Source organism: Polypterus senegalus, chromosome 11, assembly GCF_016835505.1.
Source record: "Polypterus senegalus isolate Bchr_013 chromosome 11, ASM1683550v1, whole genome shotgun sequence".
In the NCBI taxonomy this organism is placed as follows: domain Eukaryota; kingdom Metazoa; phylum Chordata; class Cladistia; order Polypteriformes; family Polypteridae; genus Polypterus; species Polypterus senegalus.
In genome coordinates this window covers 99313826-99341708 of record NC_053164.1, presented here as the reverse complement: position 1 = coordinate 99341708, position 27883 = coordinate 99313826, and the positions used below count along the sequence as shown (strand labels likewise).

The 27883-nt window shown below is 39.2% G+C and overlaps 1 pseudogene; it reads left to right on the top strand.

Moving 5' to 3' along the window:
• The first annotated feature begins 7737 nt into the window (after positions 1–7737).
• LOC120539795 lies at positions 7738–26952 on the top strand (annotated as a pseudogene).
• The last annotated feature ends 931 nt before the right edge of the window (positions 26953–27883 follow it).

The following is a 27883-nucleotide window of genomic DNA, read 5'->3' as shown; positions in this document are numbered from 1 at the left end:
AAGGTGCGTCAAATGTGAATGTTAGACTGAGGGAACTTCATAAACAGTCAGGGAGAGGGGTTCAGAAAGTGACAATTTTTCACAGTTAACCTCTCTTTCTAAGCTGGAACATCTTATGTACAGTAAACATCTAGGCAAGTCTGGCATTACTATTTCCCATTGGTTCACAGTATTCTATAGCCATTGTTTCTAGAGTACCTGATGCAGCCTTCTTCCTTATTTTTGTGTGAATAGTTTCTCTCTGAAAGAAGACTGAGGTGTACACTGATGCGACTTCCTCTGGTGGGTGACTTATATATCAAGTTGTAGTGCGGGCAAAAATGATAACAGGTGGTGCTCTCTTGGGGTCTTTTGTCTACTTCGTTACACATACTGTATAGTTTTACTTAAGGAATTCTCTGTAACTGTCATTTTCTTCATCTTCTTGAAAGTTTCATACTGTTGCCGGGGGCATCATTTCGTGTTTATAAAAGTAGAATGGTGAACTTTATTAAATTGGAAACAAATGGCTTCAGTAATTTGTAGTTTTCGATCCTTTTCAGTTGCAATTAATGTATCATTAATCTTTCAACATTTTATATAGTAGCTTTCATAGCAAACAATACAACAACTACAATGAAAGATAGTTAAATTTTATGTACAACAAATTGCTGTTTATATTCATATGTAACAAACTGGTATACTGCAGAGAATACAGTGTGAATTCAACAGAACTGAATATCAAAAATGTTAGGGTTAAAATCAAAACGAAGTGTCATATGTTAACAGCTGAACCTAATATTTTAAACTGCACATGGGAAAGAATGGATCTTTAACCTCACAAAGAGCTTAATAGATGACGGAGCTCAAAAGATAGAATCCTAGAATGAGTGATGTAAATGCTGAATGCTCATTTGCCAAAATTTTTGTTTATCATAGTGAGAAAGATGGAGTCGGGAAATTTCAGGTATTTTACATGTTTACGAGCAAATTGCAGTTTAGACCAGTACTGAGGAATATTCAAGTTAAAAGTAGCGCCTTCTTGACGAAGCTTATAAAATGCACACCAACCAGCTTCTTAAGACAGGTGACTGTAATATGATCTGTCTGTTTGGCTCTAATTCAGACTTTAGCAGCACTTTGAACCTGCCTTCCTCTGTTTGTGCATTACACAGAAAAAACATTGAATGCAAGAGAGCAGCAATGCTATGACAGGCATTATCTTTTCTTGTATTCCCTTAACTGTCCATGTCTCAGCTCCATACATCATTGCTGTCCTTACCACTCCTTGTCTTAAAAACCTTACTTTTTACATTTGCCTTAATTCTTGGACCACACAATACTCCTGATAATGTATATTCTTCAAATTAATCCATTCATACTGCATTCTGTGGTTTATCTCTGCATCTAATTCTGCATCTTGGGCTGGTTCAAGATATTTAAACTTATCCACTCTTTTCAATGGCTCCCCCATACTGAATATCTCCCTTTTCCTTATAAATGGGAACAATCACATTCTTCCTCCACTCCTCTGGTATTCTCTCCTGTTCATGGATCTTCTGCATTAGATCCCAAAACACATCTACTCCCTCTTCTGCTGAACCCTTTAACGCTTCCACTGGTCCTGTTACCTTTCTATTCTTCATTTTTTCAGTGCCTCCTTTATTTCCTCCCTTCTTATGCTTGGTACTACCCTTCATTTGGGAATCCATCCCTGAATACTACCTCTGGATTTTATTTATTCAGCATCTGTTCATAGTATCACTTCCATCTATTCTTGATCTTATCTTGCTCACTCAAGGCCTCACCTTGCTAACCTTTTATCTGCTTTATCTGACTAAATTCCTTTCTAGCTTTGTACCAAGCCTTTGCTATTCTAAATAACATTCTCTCTCTCCATCATCTCTCTCCATCTTTTGTCATGCACATCTTCCAAAGCCTGTGTATTTGCTCTCACCACTGTCTTCTTTGCCTTCTTATTTGTTTGCCTATAACCACCAGATCTGAATCCAAAAAGGGATTTCAAGGGTGGGTGCACCAAGAAACTTACATATTACCAGGTGCTACAGATCTCCATGCCAGAGCAGGAGAATCCAGGAGAATCCAGAATCTAGGGTCTCTCCGTCTTTTTAATGGCACAAATGAGTTTTGGTTTAGAGGTAGTTGGACTGACCAGGAGATGCACTAAATGATAACCTGAGTTTTTTTTCAGTGCAATCTATGATATCAGTTGAATTACCACATGAGGCAACCTGAATAATAATTTTCAAGCAAAACAGGGTTATTTAAATATATTAACAGAAGGGAACTAATGTGTATAAGGGTGTTATGCAGAAAGAATAAATTAGAGGTAGGCCGAGGAAGTAAACAGGACAGATAGATTAAGGTGGTTTTGTTTTGGTATATGGACAACAACATGCTTCTAAGCAGCTGTACCCACTCCAGGCAAAACGGATGGACCAAGAGTGCGTATTGTGTTATGAAAGGGTATCCATAAATAGTTCATCTATTTATGCTGATTAGGTTTGTCAACCATAAGTGCTGTCTCATCATACCTCAGCACCTTCAATGCCCTGAGAATGCCCTGAATGGTTGTGTTCCAGAGCTACGTATGCAGACATATTAGCTTGTAATCTCCATGTTAGAATAATCTCTCATCTTGTACTGTAGACAAATGCCACCACTGATCAACTGTATCAGAACTGATGAAGATGAATATAGAGCTGTAATCTAATCTGGATTTATTTCCATGATAGAAAACACCTACCTGTTACCTCAGTCTGCTTGCTATTTTGCAGGAGGAGGAGGAGGAGGAAGAGGATGGGAGCATGCGCTTATATTGTATGTGTTGCTGCACCCACCATATGGCAAACCACTGACTGAGATCCAAGTACATCCATGCAACAAGTGACACCTCACCAACACACTGGAGCAGTGTGAGTTTTTTTTTACAGTGGCTGGAGTGCCAATTCTGCCTCCAACCCCCAAGTTTTCCCTGCAAATTTAACATGTATGGAAAAAAATCTGTAGTGTTATTAATTAGACTCATATTTTCATTGAGGCTGAAAATGTTGAACAAGGAATGAAGCTGTCAGCACTAGACATTGTGGAATCTAGTGACCTGGGGATATAATACTGAAAAAACATAATTAAAGTGCCAGGGATGTAGTAATAATGAATCATAAAAAGGAAAATATCAAATAAATAAAAATAAGGTGTTTAATTCGTGATACTTAACAAAATGCATTTTTATTTTCCTTTAGATGAATAGCAGCTTTGATATATAGATAGTATCTATAGTACCATTTTTTTCATGTATATCTCTTACAGTTATTAAGACATACAGTATAGTTTAAATTGTATGCTGCAAGTCCCACAACCAGGCAGTGGTAGCATAAACCAGCAGGTTTATATGTTTGAAATCTAATACTTTGGCCACACTGCTTATCTAGAAGAATAGTCTTTGCATACTGATATACTTCCATTATCCTGTATATGTTTAGTGCTGTTGTCTGGTTGGTTCAGGTAATATGAAACAGTGCAGTTATTGGTACTAATCACCTCAGCATATAATAATTCTTGTTCTAGCATTGAGTCTAATATGGTTATGAAGAGGTACCAAAAAGCTGCCTGCTGCAAACTGCACTTTCAGCTACAGAGCTGATTTTGAAAGTCTGTATGTATTTGGTGGGGGAGCTGTGGCATTCTGTACATGTGTCATTTCAGTTGACCTTTTCACTTTTCCTCTCACATACCAAAGATATTCATGTTAAATTGCCTCTTGTGTCTAGTCTAAATGACCCTGCATGAGTGAGTTCTTGAATGAGTGTGCCTTATGACAGACTGCTAGCCTTTGCAAAGTTTATGTTCTTACTATCACCAAATGTTCTCAAGATAGGCTCTGACTTTCTGCAACATAATATTGGTTGAAGCAGGTTGTGCGAATGATAGACAACTAATTTGTTATTCACAGGTAAATCAATCCATCCATACATTTATTATTAAATTAGCTTAATCCTGTTCAAATTTATTGGGGCTGGAGTCTGTTCTGGTAGCACTGGGCACAAGACAGGAACCATTCCTTGATAAAGGTCCAGTAAATTACAGGGAACACCCACACACACAAAATATTATCATAAAATGAATATAAAATATTGTTTTTAAATAAACATATTATTGTCACAGCAGATTCAGTCATGTCATGACTTATTAATAAAACACATAGTGGCCTTCTGAGCCAACTAAGTCAATAGTTTTTCCATTTTGCCAGAAAGAGAAAAAGCATAAAGACATGGGATTTGAGCCTTGGCAAGGGAACAATGAAAAACCTTTACATTGGTGACAGAGATCAGATACCCTTGATTACAGATAAAGATCTTAAGTGGGTGAAGTTCTGACAAAACTAGTGCAAGAACCTGTTACAATATAAGACCAGCAGGCTGTGACCTTCAGTGGCAGAGTGGTCTTAGTAACCAAGAGGAGTCTTGCCTGACATGAATGGAATGCAAAGCTAGTAGACATGTGCTAGAAAGAAGAAATACTTCATTTTAGTTAACAGTCATAAACAGGGTACACTATAATAGAATTATGGAGTGAAAACATCGAAATATTCTCATAGGTCACAGATTTCAACTCCATACTAAGGCTAATAATGGTGAGGATGTAGATTCGAGTCCTGTAGGTGGGAAGACTTGTAATTGATTACAAAGTGATTTCCATTGACTAGTAAATCTTTCATTTACGAGATGTTTAAAAATGTGTGCAAAAAAGGGACTGGGGAAGAAATGTGTTAATAAGAAAATGTTTCAGTGCAAAAAATTATTTGGCCAATACAAATAGTCATTTTAAACTTTTTCTACTTCTGCTTCTGCTTATCTAAAATGTTTAAGGAGTGCTTAGCAGAAGGATTCTACTAAACGGAAACATATTTCTCTTCCATAGTTATGACATTAGGGAATAGATTCAGATTCCAAAACATCTAAATTAATTATGTGAATTCAGTGAGCAAGCAAATGGCCAGGCTAAAAGAACCCTCACATCAGATGAACTTCTCTGTCTATTTTACTTCACAGTCAAACAGAGCTCCCCTAAATAGCACCCAAACTCTAAAATCTGTTGCTCATAACATATAATTAGGAAGAACTATAAAGTTCACCCTCCTTTAGAATACTGTAATTCCACACATGTTCTTCATTCTGAGGGTTTTTTCATTTTTCTATAATACTACGATGAAACGGAGTGGCCTCCACACATCATATTACTAAGGGACTTGCCATTCTAGTTTCAGTCTGGAACTCATTACATTAAATTTCTATTGCTTGCAGATCTTTTGAACTTTTGTCAATAATTTTTACTAAATGCTACAAAACATTATGTAAGAAGTTTGACAAACAAGAGCAGACTACACAGTTCATTAAGCTTGTTTGGTTGACTAATAGTTACATTATCGCAGTATCTCATCCAGATACTTTTTAGAAGTTGTCAAAGTTTCTGCTTCAACTGACTCAGTAATTTGTTTCAGACTCCCATGACTCTTTCTGTGCAAAATTGCTTCCTGCCTTCAGTCATAAATTCACCAGTTTCCTCAAGTAAATGATTCGTTATTTAACTGAAAGGATCTCTGCTAGATCAAAATTATCGATATCTTTGAGAAATGTGGAGAACTTGATATGGTTTCCACATAGCCTGATCAAGACTGAGGTACAAAAGATGCACTTGGCTGTGTCATGGCAGTTGGAATTTATGAAATATAATTTGGCATAATGTATTGTGGTTAACGGAGGTCTGTGGCTGATCTGCATCTTTTTAAATAAATAATCATTGCACTCACGTCTTGGTAGGAGGGGGCATGGTAGCATGGCAAGAGTGGTTCCCAGGCACAATGCAGGAGTGGACAGCCCTACACTAACTGCACAGGTACAGGATCGTCCATGACCCTAATTGGAGCCGGGAGGTGCTAATTGACACAGAAAGAAGGCAGGAGGCGGAAGGAGCAGGTGCGGAAGTGAGTGAGCTAAGGAGAGCAGGCTTTAGGGAGAGAAAGGAGGCAGCTGGGAAGTGAGCACTGGAAAGGGGTATATGGCCGACACTTTGTGGGGCGGTTGGTAATGGTCTCTCTGGCTGAGCTGCATGAGGAGCAGGAGTGACCAGAATTTTAGGTGGCTCACTGTGGAATACCGGAAAGACAGTGGGGGTCAAGGAGGCTTGGGAGGAGAGCCCCAGTGTGAGCGCCCTGGCTGTTGGGGACCCAAGCTGAAGTCTGGAGTCGGAGCCTTTCCGTAGCCATGGGACAGCAGGGACCTGGAGCTGAGGAAGGTCAGCTGCATCTGCTGTTAGGGCAACTCCTCTGCTGCAAGGCCCGTATCAGATAAGCAGAGGAGCTGTCAGTGAGAAAGAAAGCATCGGGCCTTTTAGTAAAGACGGTTTCCTGTCAGTTGATTTTAACGTCATTTTTAATGGATTTATTAACCTCCACTTATCCTTTGTTTTTATTGGATTATTTATTTTTGATGAAGTACTGTACTTTTTGAACATTTGGTTTGGATTTGTTTTTTAATAAAAGCACTGATTCACCTTTACACCATCCCCTTGCTCCAAGTGTGGTTTGTCCTCATCTGCCATGCTCATCTCGGTTATGGTACTGACAATGTTGGGTTCAAGAGGCTCCCATTCTTGAAGAGGAATCAAGGAGCCAACCCTCACCATCACATGTGTTAAAAACAAAAATATGTGTGTTGGCCAGATTATAAGGCCACAAGTTCCCCAAAACCCCAAAGAATGAGTTGCAGTGCATTTTAATGCAGTGTATATGTTGGGAAATGGGATCCCATTCTATACACTTGTATAGGTGTGTGATTTTACAAGTTAGGATGTTATTTTATTACTATTAATCAAGTTTGAGGACAACCCAATACAAAATTTTAATGTAATTTTTTTTAAAACTTTTCCAATGTTCATTTAAGTTTATGCAGTGTGTTACAACTACTAACATATGTTGCTTAGCACTGCTACTTCATGGTTCCAAAGTCCAATTTCAAATCTCACTGTCATTTTTGAGGAGTTTGCACAATCCCTCTGGGTCTGTGTGCGCTTATTCCAAGTTCTCTGGTTTTCTTCCATATTGCAAAAATATTTAGTTTAAATGGATCAGTGCCCAGTGTGAGAGAGTTCTGTAATGAGTAGTTCTGTATTGGCCTTGCGCCAGGTGCTCCAGCCCCTATGACCCTTAACTGGACTGAATAAATAGGTTAATGGATGCATAAAAGAATAGTTAATACCTTACTGCATGTCATTTAAACTGTATGGTCCTGATCATACTGACTTCTAGGTTTTGTTTCCTTTTGAGTATGCATTTTTTACATATTTGGTTCAATTACGAGTGACTTCATATTTCCCTACTAGCTTATTGAAGTTCTGGAAAGCTAACAGTGCCATTCAGAGGCTTTTGCACCCCGTCTTTATTTTCATGCCATCTTCTTGGCTTTGCAGGTTCAGAAAATGCTGTATCACAAAGTAATTTGCTTGTATTCCACTGTCCTGATGTGTTTATTCAGCTATCAAACACGTTCATAGAGCAAATTCTTTTCTTGGAATAATAAACCACATGATGTCTGCAAGTTTATTCCAGCAACAGTATGGACTTCCTTCCTCATACACAGTGCTCACTGAATTTATCTGCTGAGGCAAGTGAAATCTGGCAGCTTAGCAAGTATTAATAAAGGATTAGAATAAGACAGCAACCATAGACTGATACCTGGGGATGTGCAGCACTTTCAGACGGGCAAGCTGCAGCACACAGGGCAGCATTTACAAAAACAAATATAGAAATCACAAACTGTGTATACCACAAAGACAATTCTAGCCTCTTCTTTCAGAAGGACAGCTGCTGTTGCCAAACTGCAATACTGGAAAGGTAAGCAGGAAAAGTTAAATTCTTTAAATAACAAATGACAGAGTCAAATCAGAAAAAAACTAAGCAAGGCTCAGCATCTTACAAAAGGGTGCAAATCTCCATTAAAACATAGATAAAGAAACCTTGATTACAATGAAAGACAGAATATAAGTTTTTAAAATGATAAGTGGATTAAATAACGCAGATACAATAATCTATCTTTAAAATAAGTTCATCAAGGCTTTTTGGAATTTTACATACAAATTTTCTGCATTCATAATTTCCATATTACTTTCTTACAGGTTGGTTGCTCCTGATTTGGTTGTAGGAAGGGTGCCTTTTTAATTTTCAACCCACAAATCTATTAGCTAGAATTTGGCTGACTGACTGCCATAACCTGGATGTGACTGTCAATCAGGCTATTTAATTTTTTGGCAGCGTGGCTTGATTGGCTACAATGTTGAACTTTAAACCACAATGTTGTCAATTTAATCCTTGTATTTAACTTATTGTATGAACATGAGCAAGTCACTTCATACACTTACACCAACAGTGCAAAATATAAGCAATTGTGCTATAGCTTTATATCTTTAAAGTCTTTCATTTTATAACCCACTTAGTCCTGAACAGGGTCATGTGGGGCTGCTGGAGCCTATCCCAGCTAACATTGGACGCAAGACAGGAACAAACGCTGGTAGGGTGAACATACACCCATCCACACACACACAACCCAATTACCAATTCACCTTACCTAAAGTCTTTGGACTTTACTGGGAAATCCATGCAGACATGGGCAGAACATGCAAACTCCATGCAGGGAGGACCCAGGATGCGATACCTGGTCTTCTTTTGCAAGGCAGCAGAGCTACCACTGCACCATTGTGCCACCTTTATCTTTAAAGTGCTCTTGGATAATGGTTGATAGAGAAAGGTATTATATAAAATGAAATTATTATTTATTTTTCTTCTGAATGGAGTTGCATGCTACCTTCCTATGCAGTTATGGCTTTTTTCTTAAAGGTTTACTGCTTATATGCCCTGCAATTTGCTGACATCCCATCCACGCATCTCACTCTCTCTTTCTCTCTCTCTCTGTATTAAGTAGTGTTTCATTCCCTAGGAAAATTAATTTGGATAAAACTGAAAAGAAGGAATGTTACCTTGTGAAAACTGAGTCAAAGGTGGATTGCAATCCACCTGGCAATATAACATCAGATCACAGATGGCACTGGTGTGTCAAGCACTTTTTCAGGTGACCAAGCTGTTCTGTCTAGAGCCTCCTCAAGTCTCACAAAGCAACAGTGACTTAGGGGCATTCAAGAAGACTTGTCATGTTTTCTAACTTGTTTAATCCAAGTCAGGGTCACGGAGGGTGCTGGAGCCTTTCCCAGCTTGCATAAGGAGCAAGACAGAAACAAACCCTGGACAGGGTGTCGGTCCATCTTGGGAACACAAACACACACGCACATGGTTCAATTTAGTGTTTCCAATTCACCTTTCAATTTGACTTGTTCATGCTATACAACACAAATAGGACATCAAGGTGTGCCATGCATCAAGGAGTATACTTATTGTGCTTAAATGTAATGTCAGGGACATTTCACGACAACTTGACTCCTGTTTCTTTATATTGAGACCTTTTAGTGTTACACATGTAGTCTGTGTGGAATTTCACATTCCCTTAGTGTTCGTATGAGGTTTACTTCCACATCCCTAAAGACAAGTGTATTGGGATAATTGGCATCTCTTCTCTGGCTCTGTCTGGGTTTGTGATTTGAGTGGGTTCTGTCATTGACTGGCATTCCATCCAGGGTTGACTCCTGTCATATATTCTGATTCTGCCACAGTCCTGCCTTAGATTAAGTTGATTTGAGAATGTACTATGTTATTTTACTAAGAAACTGCAGTATATGTCAGTGATATGTGATATGTTTTAAAATATATATGTTATACTAATGCTAAGTTAAATTTTTTATATTTAATTTTTAGCACAGATAGAACATATAATGAGCGGCCCTAAACAAAATTATAACACATTTTTCTTGTTTTTGGCTGGAAGAAGGTGACAGTAAAGCAAAGCAAGTGATTTTCAACTGTAGATTGTAATTGTAAAACTTGGATGTTTAAAATTACTGTTTAGAGTTGCTTATTAAACTAATCCACATAGCTTTGTGCATTGTCTATGTAAAGAGAGGAAAATCTCAACATAGGCTGCTATTGGGACACGGTTCAAATTGCAGTCCACTACAGTAGTGAGGCAGACAGTTTATCCACTATGCCATCATCCTTCTCAGAAGGCTCTACAAATTAGATGCTTTGTACCCTTACTGTGTTTCATACTGAGACAAATGACAATAAGAAACATTTAGTGGTGTCTTGGGGAAAAGTATTTCAAACTAGGCAACATAAAATGAGGGAGACTATTTTAAAATACATCTGGCCTCTCTGTGTTTTGTACTAACTGCACCAAGGAATTCCAGAAAGCAGACTGTTTCTGTAACAGATGCATGGTTATTTATAATAATAATAATAATAATTCATTACATTTATATAGCACTTTTTAAGGTATTCAGAGTACACAGTGAGTGGGGAGCCACTTCAACTACCACTAATGTGCAGGTGGATGCTGCAATGGCAGCCATTTTGCACCAGTACACTTGTCACACATTAGCTGTTAGAGTTTAATGGGTGAGAGATAGTTAGCCAATCAGAGACAGGGGATGATTAGGGGCCATGGTGGACAATTTAGCAAGGACATCTGGATACACCCTACTCTTTACAAAGGATTTCCAGGGATCTTTTATGACCACAGAGAGTCAGGATCTCAGTTTTATATCTCATCCGAAAGATGACACCATTTTTACAGCATTGTGTTCCAGTCACAGCGCCATGGCATTGGGATCCACATTCAGACCACAGGATAGGCACTCCCTGCATATAATAGCTGCAAACCCTTTAATATTGGCTGGTTGGTAATTAATCTAGCAAATGAAGTAGATGGTATTACTCTGAAGACCTTCAAAACTCAATTTGTTGTTATTTTGGAGAAATTAGATGAGTTGGATTGGCAAACTTATTGATTTGAATAACTTGTTCTATTCAAAAGAGTAGTAACGTTTTATCATGTTGAACAAAACAAAACTGGGACAAATCTTGGTCTGTTCTGGAACTTCAAAAGTGAGTTCTTTGACTGCAGCACTCAAAGTGATTATACTGTTGTTTTATGTTTTCAATCAGTGGCGTCAACACCATGTTTACGTTTTCCCAGATTGAATTCTATTTATTACAGCATGTTTTTCCTGATCAGTCATCCTTCATTGAAGAAAACTATAATCCAACATGCGGACATAGAGGTGCTGCTTTCTATAGTGCTTGTTCTGATCTTTACTTGTACATATCTAAATTTCATTTTGTGCTGTCTGAATGCTGTTTAGGTGCACAAAAGGCAAAAAAACTGGCAGTCACTGCAATTTTGTAATAAATCTCCTGATTGGTGGCGCTACCATCCCTTCAGGGATTTTCTCACTAATGTACAAATGCCCAGTGTAGGCAAACATCTACATCGAGGAGGCCGAGTCCAATCCTGGGGCCTCATGTATAAACAGTGCTTACGCACAAAAATGTTGCCTACGAACGTTTCCACGTTCAAATCGCGATGTATAAAACCTAAACTTGACGTAAAGCCACGTACATTTTCACGGTAGCTCCAACCCTGGCATACGCAAGTTCTCCGCTCAGGTTTGCAAACTGGCGGCACCCAGCATCAAAGCAGTGTTACTGTTCCAGTGTGGTTTCCCTTTTTTTTTAGATTCACATCCCTGACATGGCTTTATAAATACACTGAAATTAACTGCATACTGTTTATTAGTTTAATGCATCTGATTGTAATTAACCTGTAACAATATAATGGTCCACGGAATGGTCAAACTATTCTAAATACCATAACTGCTTTAGTTTTGTTACTCTCACTGCACCTTCTTCTTCTTCTTTCACCTGCTCCTGTTAGGGGTTGCCACAGCAGATCATCTTTTTCCATATTACTCTCACTGCACCACTAGGAGTATTTATATCACTGTATCTGAGTGGGGAATCACAGCTCTGCAGCAGCTGACTGGAAAGAGAATTATCGGTATATAGCATCAAGCACACGCTGCCTCAGCCATGCTGTCTATTGAACTGCTCTCAAACGGCAAACGCTTCAGAGCCTTTCTTGTACGGACCCCACGATTCAGAAACTTTCATCCCAAGAATTATAAACGCACTCAATCAGTCCATCAAGTGCTCCTTGTAGAACACTTTGTACTTATAAGTACAATTATCTCACTGTAAACTTGCGATACAGTTATAATATTGCACAATCTGAGCCACTTTATAAAGCGTGTATTTACATATGATGACAATATCATTTTGAAGATGAAGTGCAGCAAAATATGTTTATTAAATTATATAGATAAAACGTTAACTTCATTTAAATAATTTATATTGTTAATAATTAAACATGTGAGGACACGGTGTCGCAGAGCTAGCGAGGTGCTGGCGCTCCGTTCACAGGTTGTTCCTGCCTTGCACTGTATTCTTGCCGGGGCTGGTGCGATAAGGGAATGATAGATGGATGGAATAATTAAACATGTACTACGAAGATATTTCAATGTTCCTTAAAAGTTTTGAAGAATCAGTGTTCTAAGCTTACAGATGGATTAACGTCTATTACAGAGCTGATTGTGGCAATTGGTTACTTGGAGAAAGAAAAGGAAGGACAGGAATTGGAGGTTAGTACATTTGAAAGAGACAGTACTGCCGCAATAAATTATTTCATTGAAGGTCACGCACGGTGCAGCAAGCATTTTGCGTGAGGTATGAACAATTACTGTGCCACCGTGTTCCCATGTTTAATAACATGCTTTAACTCCTATCATCATGAAAATGATATCAAGTATACATCTCAGTATTTTAATTATTCAGAGAGCTGTAATATCACAAATGTAATGGATTCTATGTCCTGTCAGAGGTAGAGAAAGCTTGTTTAAGAAGCACGTAGTGATTCACACACATAGAGCACATAGAAGAACAAATACAAAACAAAGCATTTAACGTGTACTTTAGTTACGATGGGATTTGAGAAACTAGTAAATTAAACAATTTTAAGATGAGGTTTATGATGTTCTACTTTAATGACAAAATACACTATGTCATTAAAGTGGAAATTTAGAGATTAAAGTTGACATTTTGTGCTTTTTCCCCACTGTGTGCCTATTTTTTTTTCCTCTGTACCCTAATAAGCTTTCATATGACACTCAAATGGTGTGCTACGACTCACCTTTTCATGGCGACTTTGATATCTGACAACTTCTTTTTTATTTCGGGCACTGTACGACTTTGTGAACTTGAGCTTTCGAGTTTCTCCGACACTCTACGTCACTTGATCAACTTCCTTTTGTTGTTTATATCACTGTTTAAACCAAAAAATAGTACGTTTTTCCTTGCCACCACTTGGTATTTGCTGAAATTCTTCTATATTCCCCTGCGCTTTTGCCATTGCCTTTTCACAGAACAGAACAGGGCTATTTATATTGATTTGCATATTCAAAGAGGCATAATTCTGGGAGGAGACGGGGCAGGACAGCAGGCTCGTGCACATGCATTACTTTTCATGCTGACCAGGATTTATGTAGCAGAAGAATGTGGAAGTTGGCGTTCGCACAAATTTATGCATCTGGATTTTTTTGTGTGTAAGCACATTTCCACTTTTGTGCTTACATCATGTTATAGTGTGAATTCTATGCACGGCATTATGCATGACGCTCCTGTAGAGCCGCAGTGGCTGCAGGGTTTTTGCTCCAAGCCAGTTGCTTAATTAGAAGCCAATCCTCACCAGTAACAGATCTTATTTAATTCATGGCTTATTTATGTTTAACTCTACCATGTCAGTTCATTCTTAAATCATAGATTTTTTCCCTTTCTAATGATACATGCAGTGATTTAATGCCTAAAATAGATGAATCATTTTCAGTTATTTATTTTCCCTTCAGTTTCCTTCTGAGTACTTAATTAAACCAAATCATGAATGATGAATACACACGGGTAGAAATGGAGACAAGCTAGATGTAGAACTGCTGGTTCCTTTGTCATTTGCCTCTTATTGTTAATAAAAAGCAGTTAAAACAATGAATAGAGCTGTTAAAGAGTACAATAAGCAATTAAGGGTTCAAAATCTTAACAAGCAAGACAACTAAAATGAAGCCAAAAAAAGTCACTTGAGCAATAAGTGCTTCATGAACAATGAATGATTTCTTAAGAAGCACTTGGGTTGGAGCAAAAAACTGAATCCACTGTGGCCCTTCATTGCTCAGCCCTGATTTAAAGGGCCTGCGCCTTAAATAGCAAATAAATTAAAAGAAGTTAATTAGTAGCAGAAGTAGTAGTAGGTTGTCTGAAACAGTATTCCATTACATCTTTAAATCAAAAAAGCTATCTAGAAACTGAGCATTGTCCTCTGTTCATTTTTCCAGATCTGTTATGTGGGTTATGTCATGGATAATTGATCACCCTCAATTATTAAATAAGCCAGCAGAAGGCTCTATTGATTCTATGAGCACAATGTGTATTCTTTCATTCTCCAGATCACAAGTTAAAGGTCTTTCATGTACCTAAGACTCCTACTGTACTTATGGTGAGAGCAGCATATTTGTCTCCTGATTATTACTCCTACGTCATAGACTCTCAGTTGAATTTCCAATTATACCTTCTCATGTACAGTATGGAGTTTTTTGTATTATGTCTATTAGGCTAATACAATAATTAGACTAATACCCTAATAACGTTTATCATTGGTTCATTAGCCACTCTAAATTTTTCCAGCATTGCAATTATTAAAGGGGCAGCAGTAATAAGAATGCGTTACCACATTTGGTATATAATTTGTTGCTGGTAGGTGATGATAAATAGACTTAGAGATTTTTCAGGTAATTAAGACTGAAGTTTCAAGGTAAGGTTGTTGTACTCATTAGCCACAATTTGTAGAACAATATTCCATTGCAAACACTCCTTGCAAAAAGCACAGTTTACCAATTGGTGAAAAATGCATACTATTGAATCTGTGAGCAATGCACTAAAACCAAGAAGGCTTTCCATCTGTATTCCAGAGGCAGGAACAGATTAAAGCACAGGCTTCCTTGGCTTAAGACCCAGGGCCCTAAGAGAGTAGAGGAAACTGGCTATGATTTAAAAAAAAAATCAGGAAATCATTTCTGAATGCTTAAAAAATCTAATTTCAAAGAACTAAGAAAAATATATGGAACTTTAACCTAGCTGTTCAGAGACAAGTTCCTAAAATTTGGCAACTTTTTGCAAGCAACAGGACAGTGAGGTGAAAAAAAGAAAAGCTTAAAGAATGAAGGAGTGTATTTCACAAAATAAGCTTATGAAATTTAGACTTAGTGGAGTAACTCTCACTTGCAATGGACTTATTGAGGCTTAAAGAGTTCCATAAAATATGTTTCATATTAACTGAACACGCTTAGATCATCCATGACTGTGCACACTTGTGAAATTTAAACCACCCAGAGAAACAATTGTTGAGAACATTTATCAGAGGAGTGAAACATCTGCAGATTCAATACCTATAACTTTAAGTGGGAAGCTGAATGGATCACTGCTTGAAGTTGGCTGGCAGTACCTTGACCTCCTCCACTTTTAACATAGACTACCAGCAGCTTTTCATGAATCCTCGACATTTCTTGGTGCTCAAAGCTTCATGGTGGAACCCAAATTTAATAGACAACTTTCACTGTACCAGCATCCTTTTTCAAATAATCGAACTTCTTTGTGAATCCTCATGTGAAACCAACAGTCTTCTCCCCTCATCATCTTCAATCACATGTTAATGTTTCCTGGCACTTGAAACTTCACGATGGGGCCCAAATTTGACAGATTGCCTTATATTGCGATATTAATTTCACTGTACCTTTACCTTTCCCATCATAACCAAACATCTTGTGAATTGTCATGGGGGACCAACAGTCTTCTCACCTCATTATCTTCAATCACATGTTGATGTATTCTGTTGCTCTGAGTTTCATGTGCCACTTCCCCCTTCATCAACCCTTTCATCAAATGTCACTGTATTGTTATAAAAACAGTCAGGTCCGGTCAGGTCTTGTTGGGGAGCATGCACTGGTAAAGCACATTGCCACGCTCACCACATAACAAAACAGCTTGGGATCCTGGTTGACAACGCTTCAGGCAGACATGCGGTCCAGTCCTACCCTCCCAAAATGACTATCTATCTGCTGGGTGTTATGTAGGCATCCCCTTGGCATGGTCCAGCCACTCGGGTCCTCAACAATGAGGATCCTGTGAGCTGGATTACCCTCGGGGAATTGTGCCACATGGTCATAGTCCCATAACTAATGCTCCCCCACAATGCAGGTAATGCTTCCCTTTTGGGACTCCATGAGCAACCACTCACTCGACACAAAGTCAAACCAGTGGTACCCAAGGATTTTCCAAAGCAACAGAATGCCGAAGGAGTCCTGTTTCAGGTCACTGGATAGTGTCCATGTCTTCCAACCATAAAGCAAGACAGGAAGCACTAGGACTCTAAAGACTTTGACCTTCATCCTTTTGCATAGATATCGGGAGCGCCACACGCCCCTTTCCAACAACCTCATGGCCCCACATGCTCTCCGAATACATTTACTGACTTCATAGGAAGAGTCACCACAGATATGAATGTCATGTCGAGGTAAGTAAACATCTCGACATTGTCGACACCCTCTCCACTGACAGACACACTGCAGATGGCTGTGCCCTAGAGGTCATCAAAGGCCTGGATCTTGATTTTTATCCAGGACACTCGCAAGCCCAGACACTCAGACTCCTTGCTCAATCTCTTGAGAGCCCCAATCAGAGCCTCCATTCACTCTGTACAGATCACAGCATTGTCAACAAAGTCAAAATCAGTGAATCTTTCTTCACGAATAGATGCCCCACTACCGCTGGACCCAGTGACCCTGTCCAACTACCAGTCCATGTATGCATTGAACAGAGTAGAAGCAGGAACACACCTCTGACGAACCCCAGAATGAACTGGGAAAAATGCAGAGGTTCTGCCTCCACTCTGCACAGCACTCACCGTACCAGTGTATAGGCTATTCAGCAACAGTGTACATGGTATTCAACACCCTTGAGGGGATCACGCAAAGTCTCAGGATGTCCCACAGGGCAGCTTGATGAACTGTGTCGAAGGCTTTACAAAAATCAACAAAGGCTGCAAAAAAACTCTGCCTTTATAAAAACAGTTCCATCAGGTTTCTACTTCAAGCTCTAGAATGCATGGTGCATTATGAGATAGCCTGGAAACATTTACAGTTTTATTTCATTTTTATAAAATGAAGAAGATAGAACTTATCTATATATGATCTATAATTAAACAAAAGTGGAAATACGTCTGCTAGTTTATGAATGTAACACATTAAACACTATTTATGTGGTAATGTGAGTATTGTGAAGAGCACTTGGAAGCAAGTGAAAATTATACAGTGCATCCGGAAAGTATTCACAGCGCATCACTTTTTCCACATTTTGTTATGTTACAGCCTTATTCCAAAATGGATTAAATTCATTTTTTTCCTCAGAATTCTACACACAAAACCCCATAATGACAACATGAAAAAGTTTACTTGAGATTTTTGCAAATTTATTAAAAATAAAAAAATTGAAAAAGCACATGCACATAAGTATTCACAGCCTTTGCCATGAAGCTCAAAATTGAGCTCAGGTGAATCCTGTTTCCCCTGATCATCCTTGAGATGTTTCTGCAGCTTAATTGGAGTCCACCTGTGGTAAATTCAGTTGATTGGACATGATTTAGAGAGGCACACACCTGTCTATATAAGGTCCCACAGTTGACAGTTCATGTCAGAGCACAAACCAAGCATGAAGTCAAAGGAATTGTCTGTAGACCTCCGAGACAGGATTGTCTCGAAGCACAAATCCTTGGAAGGTTACAAAAAAATTTCTGCTGCTTTGAAGGTCCCAATGAGCACAGTGGCCTCCATCATCCATAAGTGGAAGAAGTTCGAAACCACCAGGACTCTCCCTAGAGCTGGCCAGCCATCTAAATTGAGCGATCTAGGGAGAAGGGCCTTAGTCGGGGAGGTGACCAAGAACCCGATGGTCACTCTGTCAGAGCTCCAGAGGTCCTCTGTGGAGAGAGGAGAACCTTCCAGAAGGACAACCATCTCTGCAGCAATCCACCAATCAGGCCTATATGGTAGAGTGGCCAGACGGAAGCCACTCCTTAGTAAAAGGCACATGGCAGCCCACCTGGAGTTTGCTAAAAGGCACCTGAAGGACTCTCAGACCATTAGAAACAAAATTCTCTGGTCTGATGAGACAAAGATTGAACTCTTTGGTGTGAATGCCAGGTGTCACGTTTGGAGGAAACCAGGCACTGCTCATCACCAGGCCAATACCATCCCTACAGTGAAGCATGGTGGTGGCAGCATCATGCTGTGGGGATGTTTTTCAGCGGCAGGGACTGGGAGACTAGTCAGGATAAAGGGAACGATGACTGCAGCAATGTACAGAGACATCCTGGATGAAAACCTGCTCCAGAGCGCTCTTGACCACTGACTGGGGCTACGGTTCATCTTTCAGCAGGACAACGACCCTAAGCACACAGCCAAGATATCAAAGGAGTGGCTTCAGGACAACTCTGTGAATGTCCTTGAGTGGCCCAGCCAGAGCCCAGACTTGAATCCGATTGAACATCTCTGGAGAGATCTTAAAATGGCTGTGCACCGACGCTTTCCATCCAACCTGATGGAGCTTGAGAGGTGCTGCAAAGAGGAATGGGTGAAACTGGCCAAGGATAGGTGTGCCAAGCTTGTGGCATCATATTCAAAAAGACTTGAGGCTGTAATTGCTGCCAAAGGTGCATCGACAAAGTATTGAGCAAAGGCTGTGAATACTTATGTACATGGGATTTCTCAGTTTTTAAATTTTTAATAAATTTGCAAAAACCTCAAGTAAACTTTTGTCACATTGTCATTATGCGGTGTTGAGTGTAGAATTCTGAGGAAAAAAATGAATTGAATCCATTTTGGAATAAGGCTGTAACATAACAAAATGTGGAAAAAAATGTGATGCGCTGTGAATACTTTCCAGATGCACTGTATGCATGCACATACTAGGAGAAGTAGTATATACATTTATTTGAAAACATACTGTAGGTTGCACATTATTTTTTTTATTATTAATATACTTTGTTAATCCCCAAGGGAAAATTGTCTTTCTACATGACCTTTAACAACCAAAAAGAGAGCTGTAGCTTCTGTTACTGGTGTGGTGCCCCAATTTTGCTCCTGAAGGAATTTGCACTCAGCACAATGTAATATTGCACATGATGAGTGGTCATATATGCCAATGCCATTTAAAATGATTAAACTATGCACTGATGTTCTGAATGATTTGAATTTTACATAGTCCACCTCTAATGAGCGGGTGGTGTAGTTATTCACACATGAGTGCAGTCTGTTGTGCCAATGATGTTTGGGAAGCCTAAAGAACATTACCCATCATCACTGACAAAACTTTGGATAAATACATTTAGCATCGTTTCACTCATCAAAAAAAGCCTTCTTTATTGCATACTGACCTTTTCGTGATTCTTTGCATTGCCAATACCGCACAGAAATGCAGCAGATGCAAAAATGAGCAAACTGATATGCAGTGGTACAGTGAAATTTTTACTTGCATGTGCTAATCATTTTGCAATGTGTTGCCACTCCCTGATGCCATGATTAATGGGTTTGACAACTTTACTAGTTGCTTTTGTATAGAAAGTTTTTTTTTTGTAAAGCTGTAGTTGTCAAGTTGTCCTATAACAGTATTTTAACTGGTGGTGTCAACCCCAAAGATCCTACAGGTTTGTTGGAAGCAAATTGACTTTTTATGCATTGAAAGTAACCACAAACATCTGTGTGAAAATCATCTTTAAAAATACCAGGATATCCTTTCCAATTGTTATTATTAGTGTTTCTATTTTACTGGCTGATCCTCAAAACATCCTCAAGGTAGCATTTTGTCTTTTTAAATTCTCTCTAGTAAAAAAAGAGCAAGTTGGACTGTTGAAAATAAGGAAGAGGTTGAATGAATGAGTGCAGCATTTTGTTCTTTATTATTATTAAAGATACATACAAACATTGTCATTACAATTTTCTTAAAAATGACAAGCGGCTTTTTTTGTAATTATTATTTGGTCTTGTGGTTTTAAAAGCTCTACATTGTATGTGAGCTTCAAGTTCAATAAGACTTAAATGTAAAAGAGCACATATAGTTGATCCTAAAAAAACATGGCATTTTTTCATTACGTCTATAAAAGCTACTCCTGCATATGTGGAAGAGGGGACTTCAGGTAGAATTGTAAGAGACACATTTACAGGAAAATGACTGCTAAACGTGTGTGGCTGCCTCAGATACGATCCTGGATTTGTATTGACTGGAGAAAAGTATGGCAGATGGTGTCGACGCTGATCCCTGAGTAAAAATGATGCGCAACACTATGGGGGATGTGTGTATGCACAGGCATGGGGGGAAGCAATAAGGACAGCAAGGAGCCAAAGAACACACAAGGCAGCCAAAGAAGGAGACAGCAGGTTTGGCCCTAGTGCTCCTTTTATGAACCACCTACCACCAATGTTGTCGGAGTGCAAGTCCATTCCTCTGTCTCCCACACCCCGTCACTAAATATGCTCAAAGAATATCCTCTCATTGACAAAAGGGTACAATAGTGCCAAATGACATAACTTAGATATTATGTATTATTAATTCCTACTGCTTTCGATGGATAGTTTAGTTTATAATGGCTTACCATTTTGTAATAAACAAATCAGATTCATTTAAAGGATAGAATGCAGCAACACTGGATATGCTCAAGAAATTTTTGAATTTCACATCAAACATGAGTTTTTTGTCAAACGTGAGTTTCATTAACTCTCCATCCGCAGCACTACACTAAGCTTCATCTTTAGCCTGTTATAAAGCAGGTTAAAAGGTGATGCTTATTTACCTCAGTTACTGAGCATGATTTGTCCTAATCCTCCTTGCTAGAACTCACACTGGTTGAAATAAGACAGGTTTGTCAATTTAAGCAAGGCTAAACAAGCTTCAAGGCATTTTTCCTTATCTTTAGCACAAAAGATACCCAATCTGACAAGCTATTTTAACAAGATAGCTTCAACCAGGTCCAATGATGATGATCTGATTGCTTTACCAGACATGGCGGATGAGTTAACATCTGGTTCTGCTAGACTTGTTTTTCCACCCTCAACATGGGGTCCAGCATCTGAACCGTCAGTAGAATCATTGATCTTGGGACATAATCAATCCACCGATTATTATCATCACAGATCAGGCAGCCTGCTGCAGAAGATAAAGTAAAATTACTGGATTAGAAAGGAGCTTGAAAAATATCAGTATAAAGATGCCAATGTTTCAGCATCGGGCAGCACGGTGGCGCAGTGGTAGCGCTGCTGCCTCGCAGTTAGGAGACCTGGGTTCACTTCCCGGGTCCTCCCTGCGTGGAGTTTGCATGTTCTCCCCGTGTCTGCATGGGTTTCCTCCAGGTGTTCCGGTTTCCTCCCACAATCCAAAGACATGCAGGTTAGGTGGATTGGCGATTCTACATTGGGCTTGGTGTGTGGCTGTGTTTGTGTGTGTCCTGCGGTGGGTTGGCACCCTGCCCGGGATTGGTTCGTGCCCTGTGACCCTGTGTTTGGATTCAGCGGGTTGGATAATGGGTGTTTCAGCATCAAAGTGGCAACATAAAAACCAAAAGCTGCTTTTCTCAAAGTTTTACTTCATTGCAAACCCACTAATGGAGGGTATGAGAGCTGTTCTGACTGAAGTAGATATCTCTGTCAAGCTGTCATGTTCTTCCTCCTTTAAGTTTCTTGAAATCATGTGACTTGCAAAGTGGGGTAAAGCTTGTTTTGGTTTAGGTTTGGGTTTGACAGTTTTTTTTTTCATCCCATTACGTTATTTTTCCACAATTTTGTGTTGTTTTACCAACAGGGCAGGGTAAGGGACAAATAGATGTTACAGCCCAGGGTGGGATTCCAACTAGGTTAACGCTAGGCCATCAGAAGGTTTCCGGTTCGAATCCCATAAATGCCAATGAGGACTGTGCTCTGTTGGGCCCTTGAACAAGGCTCTTAACCTGCAATTGCTGAGTGCTTTGAGTAGTGAGACAAGCGCTATATAAATGTAAACAATTATTATTACCCCAAGATTGTCATGGATCATATGGAAATAAGTCTGCATCATTCTGCATGAAGTCCCTTTCTTCACAAATATGAAAATATAGAGGTTTGTAGCAGATCTTTGTTATACACATGACTGAGCCTTCTCTCCTGAAACTAGCTGGGAGTAGCACTAACCAAAAGCTATCATATTTAGGATGGAAAAACTAAAGACCAAAACATCCTGGAAAAATCTGAAATATGAAGCTATGAACGATTCACAGATACTTAGACAAACAATTTACTAGTTTACCCTTGCAGTATTCCCTTTCCTAGCAACACAGCATCTGAAGGCGGTGAGCCCTCGTAATTCCGGTGACTCTGTGGAGTGAACTGATCACTAGAGCTTTTTCAGGTGTATCCATAGATACTGTTAGATCTCTGAGGTAATCTCCGTCTCCTGATTATGGCATAGGAGCACATCTTAATGAAGCGTTGAGATGGTGCTAACAAGCACTCTTGCTAGGCTTTAACAATAGGATCTTAGGGAATTATCACGTGCAATATGGAAAAAAGTAAAGAGTCTTACAAAACAACAATTTTGCTCCATGTAATACTTTTCACTCTCTCTCTCTCTAGATGTTCCCATGGTCTCTCTTTACCTCTCTGGGTTCCCAACCTTTGCCCAGCCCCCGTTCAACAGAAGAACTGGTGTCAGAGACGCTAATGTTGGAGTTCGAGTCACTTCTCAAGCGCTGTGAGAAGCTACAGCATGAACGAGTTATGGAAGGTCGGCGAGGTCCAGTGTAGACTATAGCTGGCTTGCATCGCCTCCCCGTGTCACCTTCCAGTTATCCCCAGGAGAACTCCTTGAGTTACAGGATCTCTGTGTGAAGATTCTGCCCTCACAGTGTGGGCCTGTAATACTAAGGTAGGTAATGACTGCCAAGGATACTGCACCACATTCACATTGGGTGTTAAAAGTTATTATAGTGCATGAATGTTACTGGAGTAAAAAGCAGAAAGCAGACAGAAAAAGGTTTGGGGATGACCTCCCCATATACTGCAAAAATAAAGAAAACACATCTTTAAAGAAGGAGTTCAAAATGGAACTGGCTAACAGGCTAATAACTGAGCTTAAATATGGTGGACAAAAGAAAGAGGTGGAGTATTGATGACCAGAACAGGAACTGATGTGGCAGTATGATGGATTCTGAGTATGGGAAATAATGTCATCGGTGTTGGCCAGAAGTGACATCAACAGTGGGTGGACCTGTAGTGATGTCATCAAGGGGCTGGGACTTTGGGTGAACTGCAGAAGAACAAGAGCAGAGACGGTACACTATAAAGGTGCCTTTAGATAATTAATTTGCTTATGTAAATAGAAAGCATTGCCATTCTATTAATGTGCTGCTCTATATCCACAGTGTGGACAAATGTGTCACATTGTTTAAGCCTTTAGTGTGCTGCATAATGTGGCACATAATCATGGCTTGCCCGTACTTGAAGAGATGCGGTATGATGAATCTAACCCTAACCCTGACCCACCAAATGATCTGCCAAATTGGACAGCATTGCCACTTTGCTTGAATGTAATTAGCAGAATGTAAAACCAGGTAATCAGATACAGCAGCACTTATTTTTTAACCAATTCATTTAATTTGTTGTCAATATCACGTCATATAGCCTTTATATTCCTTATTCCATTATTGTATTTTGTGACTCCAGAACAGCATCTGTGAGCACACAGCCAGATGGTCGCTAAGCGGTTTCTGAGGCAGAGGTGTCTGCACAGCAACACCATCACCACATGGATTTGTGTCCTCAGTATAGGGGTTGGCTTTTGTAATATTGTCTGAAACAGAATAAACAGGCAGTGGGATGCAACTTGCCTTTTCACTGTGACTTTGATATCTAACTACTTCTTTTGTATTTTGAGCACTGTGCGACTTTCTGAACTTGAACTTTCGAGTGTCTCTGTCACATGCATGTATGTTAAATTTAATGTTCATTGGGGTTTATAAAAGGGATGTGTGTGGAACTTGGCATATGCAGTTTTATGAATGTGGAATTTTTTTGCATACACACATTTCCAGTTTTGCCTGTACACCATGTTTTAGTGTGAATTCTATGCACGGGGTTACACATGAGGCCCCAGAAATTCAAATGGGTAGACTATGCTTTATAATGTCTTCATCCTCATGCTGAGCCCAAGTCTGAGCAAGTCTTTTAGTCATTAGACTCACAGCAAGACTTAATCTTCTTTAGCTCTTGGTAAATGATCACAGAATACTCTTTTAGTATTACTGTGTTCCAGAACAAAAAGATTAGTTACACCATTTACTAGTATGTAAGTTAGAAAGATAAGTTTTAAGCTTTAATGGCAGAAAATGAAGAACTGTAAGAACTTACAGTTAAAAGGCAGACTAAGAAGACAATCATTTATAAAAAAGAAAAAAGTTACAGGTATCAGACGTACAGTACAAAAGAAGTCATGTTTGGGTTTCAATTATAATTTTAATGCTATAATTCATGGGTTTCCAACTTCAGTCCTGATGGGCTGCAGGTTTTTGTTCCAATCAAATGTCTCAATTAGAAGCCAAATTTTGCTGCCCAATTGTGAGTGAGCTTCGGCTTCCTTGTTGAGCTCTTGAGATGTTGCTGCAGAATATCCACATAATTTTGCTTTCTCACGCTGCCATCTATTTTGTGAAGTGTACCAGTCCCTCCCGTAGTAAAGCACCCCCACAACATGATACTCCCACCCTCATGCTTGATGGTTGGCATGGTGTTCTTTGGCTTGCAAGCCTCATCTTTTTTCCTCCAAACCAAGGAGGAACCAAACAATTCATCTTGGATTCATCAGACCGGATGCCATTTCTCCAGAAGGTAAGATCTTTGCCCCCATGTGCCATTGCAAACTGCAGTCTGGCTTTTATATGGTGGCTTTGGAGCAGTGGCTTCTTCCTTGCTGAGCAGCCTTTCCGGTTATGTCGATATTGAGCTTATTTTACTATGGATATAGATACTGGTCTACCTGTTTCCTCCAGCATCTTCATTGGGGTCCTTTGCTGCTGTTCTGGGATTGATTTGCAGTCTTTATGCCAAAGTACATTCTTCTCTAAGAGACAGAATGCAATTCCTTCCTGAGTGGTATGACAGTTGTGTGGCCCCATGATGTTTATACTTATGTACTACTATTTGTACAGATGAATGTGAAACCTTCAGATGTTTGGAAGTTGTTCCCAAGGATGAACCAGATTAATGGAGGTCTACAATTGTTTTCTTGATTTTCCCTTTATGTTAAGCAAAGACTCAGTGAGTTTGATAGTAAGCCTTAACATAACTGGATATCAGAAGCTAATTGTCTAATAGCCTAAAGGCTTGTCACCATTTTCTGGAATTTTCTGAGCTGTTTAAAGGCGTAGTTAACAAAGTGTAAGTGTAAACTTGAGACACACTTGAATTCTGATATAATCAATAAAAAGTGAACAGTAAATGTAATGCCCCAGTGATTAAATAGCATAACACTGCAACATGTTAACACATCATTAACGAATGAACTTAAATCACCTTCTGTGCTGTCACTAGACAATGCAGGTATATCATGGATGTTTAAATAAACACATGGTTTTACAAACAGGAAATTAGGCCCAAATGCCTGCTAATGTGTTTGTATTAAGAACAGGTTTTGTGTGCACCACAAATAGGGTAGGGGTAATTGTTGATTTAATAATGTCTAGGTAACATGTAGGCTTAGTCTTCAGATTTAAGTGTTTGTTTTGCCATTAAATGTTAAAATCCATTTGAAAGTGCAGAATGTTTTGGATACTTTCCAAGGAATAGATTATTGTATCCACTTGTACTAAGACTTATTTACAAAGCGCTTTGGGAGCCAGCAGTCCAGTATACTGTCCAAACCTGAGAATATTTTCTAGAGAAGCAGTTTGAGGAGATAAAAAGGTTGTTACCTGTATGTGTTTGTCAGACAGTTAGAATTACATTACTGGCACTCTTTGAATAAGCATTGACACTTCAAAGAGTGAAATTATATTACTGCCTACCAGGAAACAACTAAGCACAAAGGCTGTTTACTGGATGAACAGGTTGTTCCTAGTTTTTACATCAAAGCATTAAATTATATTGTTTTATTACTACAGTCCTTCCGCAGTAGGTATGTTTTTTTTCTTTCAGGAAATTGGCAAAGTATAAACTTTATATAATATTGCAACAGCCAGCCTTGTTAAACACAAGTAGGTAACGCCTGGTACATTGGTGGAATTTAATGGCATTAATGGAACACAGTTACTGTCCAGTGGTGTGGTCCTCATAACTCAACAGAAGGTTAAGCATTCATGCTGGATCTGAACAATGTACTCCTCTGAACCTTCAGGTCCTTTTTGGTAATTATTTTGCAACTGTTCCTCTGCAGATTTCGCAAATTGGTGACAGAATATGAGCCTGATGTTCATGAGGTGTCTCGCATATTCCGCAGTGTTCTTTGTGATACTCTTGATGAAGAGCCTCAGCAGAAACAGGATTTCAAACCACCACCCCATCACTGGGATAAGCGCCGAACCAAGAGCTTGTCCCTGATGTCCTTCAAGTCTCGCCTGCGCATTAATCCTTTTAGAAACACTGCCACTTGTGCTAACGAAGAGGAGGAACAATGGCCAAATGATGAAGAGATGGGGATGGCAGTAGCCAGGAGAGTGCAAAGCATGCCTGAGATCTCGCCACTGGAGAAGGGAGCAGAGAGTGAAGACCTAGAATGCTTCAGAGAGCCCAAAACTTGATGCTCCTTTGTAGCTCATCGTATTGTCATTGCTTTAGCTTTAGATGCCTCAAGTGTTTTATCAGAATAAAACGTGTTTATATTCTCTAATTAATTTTCTTTTATTACTATTTCATCACCAAGGTTTTTACACTATTGCATGTTCAGGATATTGACCCTTGTCGGCACCTTAGCTTATCTTACTTTTTTAATCAAGTAATATCTGAAATGCAGAAGCTTTACACATTTATAGGAGTGACATTTTTTGTTTGCAGGGAGACTATAATGAAGGGCTGGATCAGCAAAAAATGGCAACACAACTAGTCAATTGGCAGTAAACCCATTTACATAACACATATACAGCTTTAAATTTACCACTTGCATTCAGCTTCAATATCATGATTACTAATGACAAGCTACCCTCTCTTCCACTCAGCCATGTAAGTACTTTACCAACATCTTACTTCAGTTCACAGCTGGAGATGAAGAAATCTTTACACTGCTTAGCCTTTTTAATTGAAAGTCGGCTTTCAATTAAATATCAAATAAATTAGGACAATTAAGCTTCTCCCTACCAACATGTATGTATTTGTAGAGAAGTCTCCAACCACATCCAGAACACTGGACTTACTGAGACATCTTTGACTTGTTTCATTTTAGAGTTATTAAGAAAAAAGAAGGTTATTTTGTCTTTTAGGATCCTGTGGTGACCTTATTTTCCCAGTTTATACTCTTTATTGTGTAGACCTTAATAAAATGTTTAAAATCCCATACACTTGCACCTCTGTGGTCAGGTACGTTTAGCACTTTCTACCTCCTTCCCTTCCATATCTGTAACCTCAGGCAATTAGTCAGAGTAAAGAAACAAGCTTAAGTTAAAATACATGTTTAATTATGTAATGTTGACCTTCTTCTTCATCTTTCAGGCCGATCCTGTTAGGGGTTGCCATAGCAAATCATCTTTTTCAATATCTTTCTGTCCTCTGCATCTTGTTC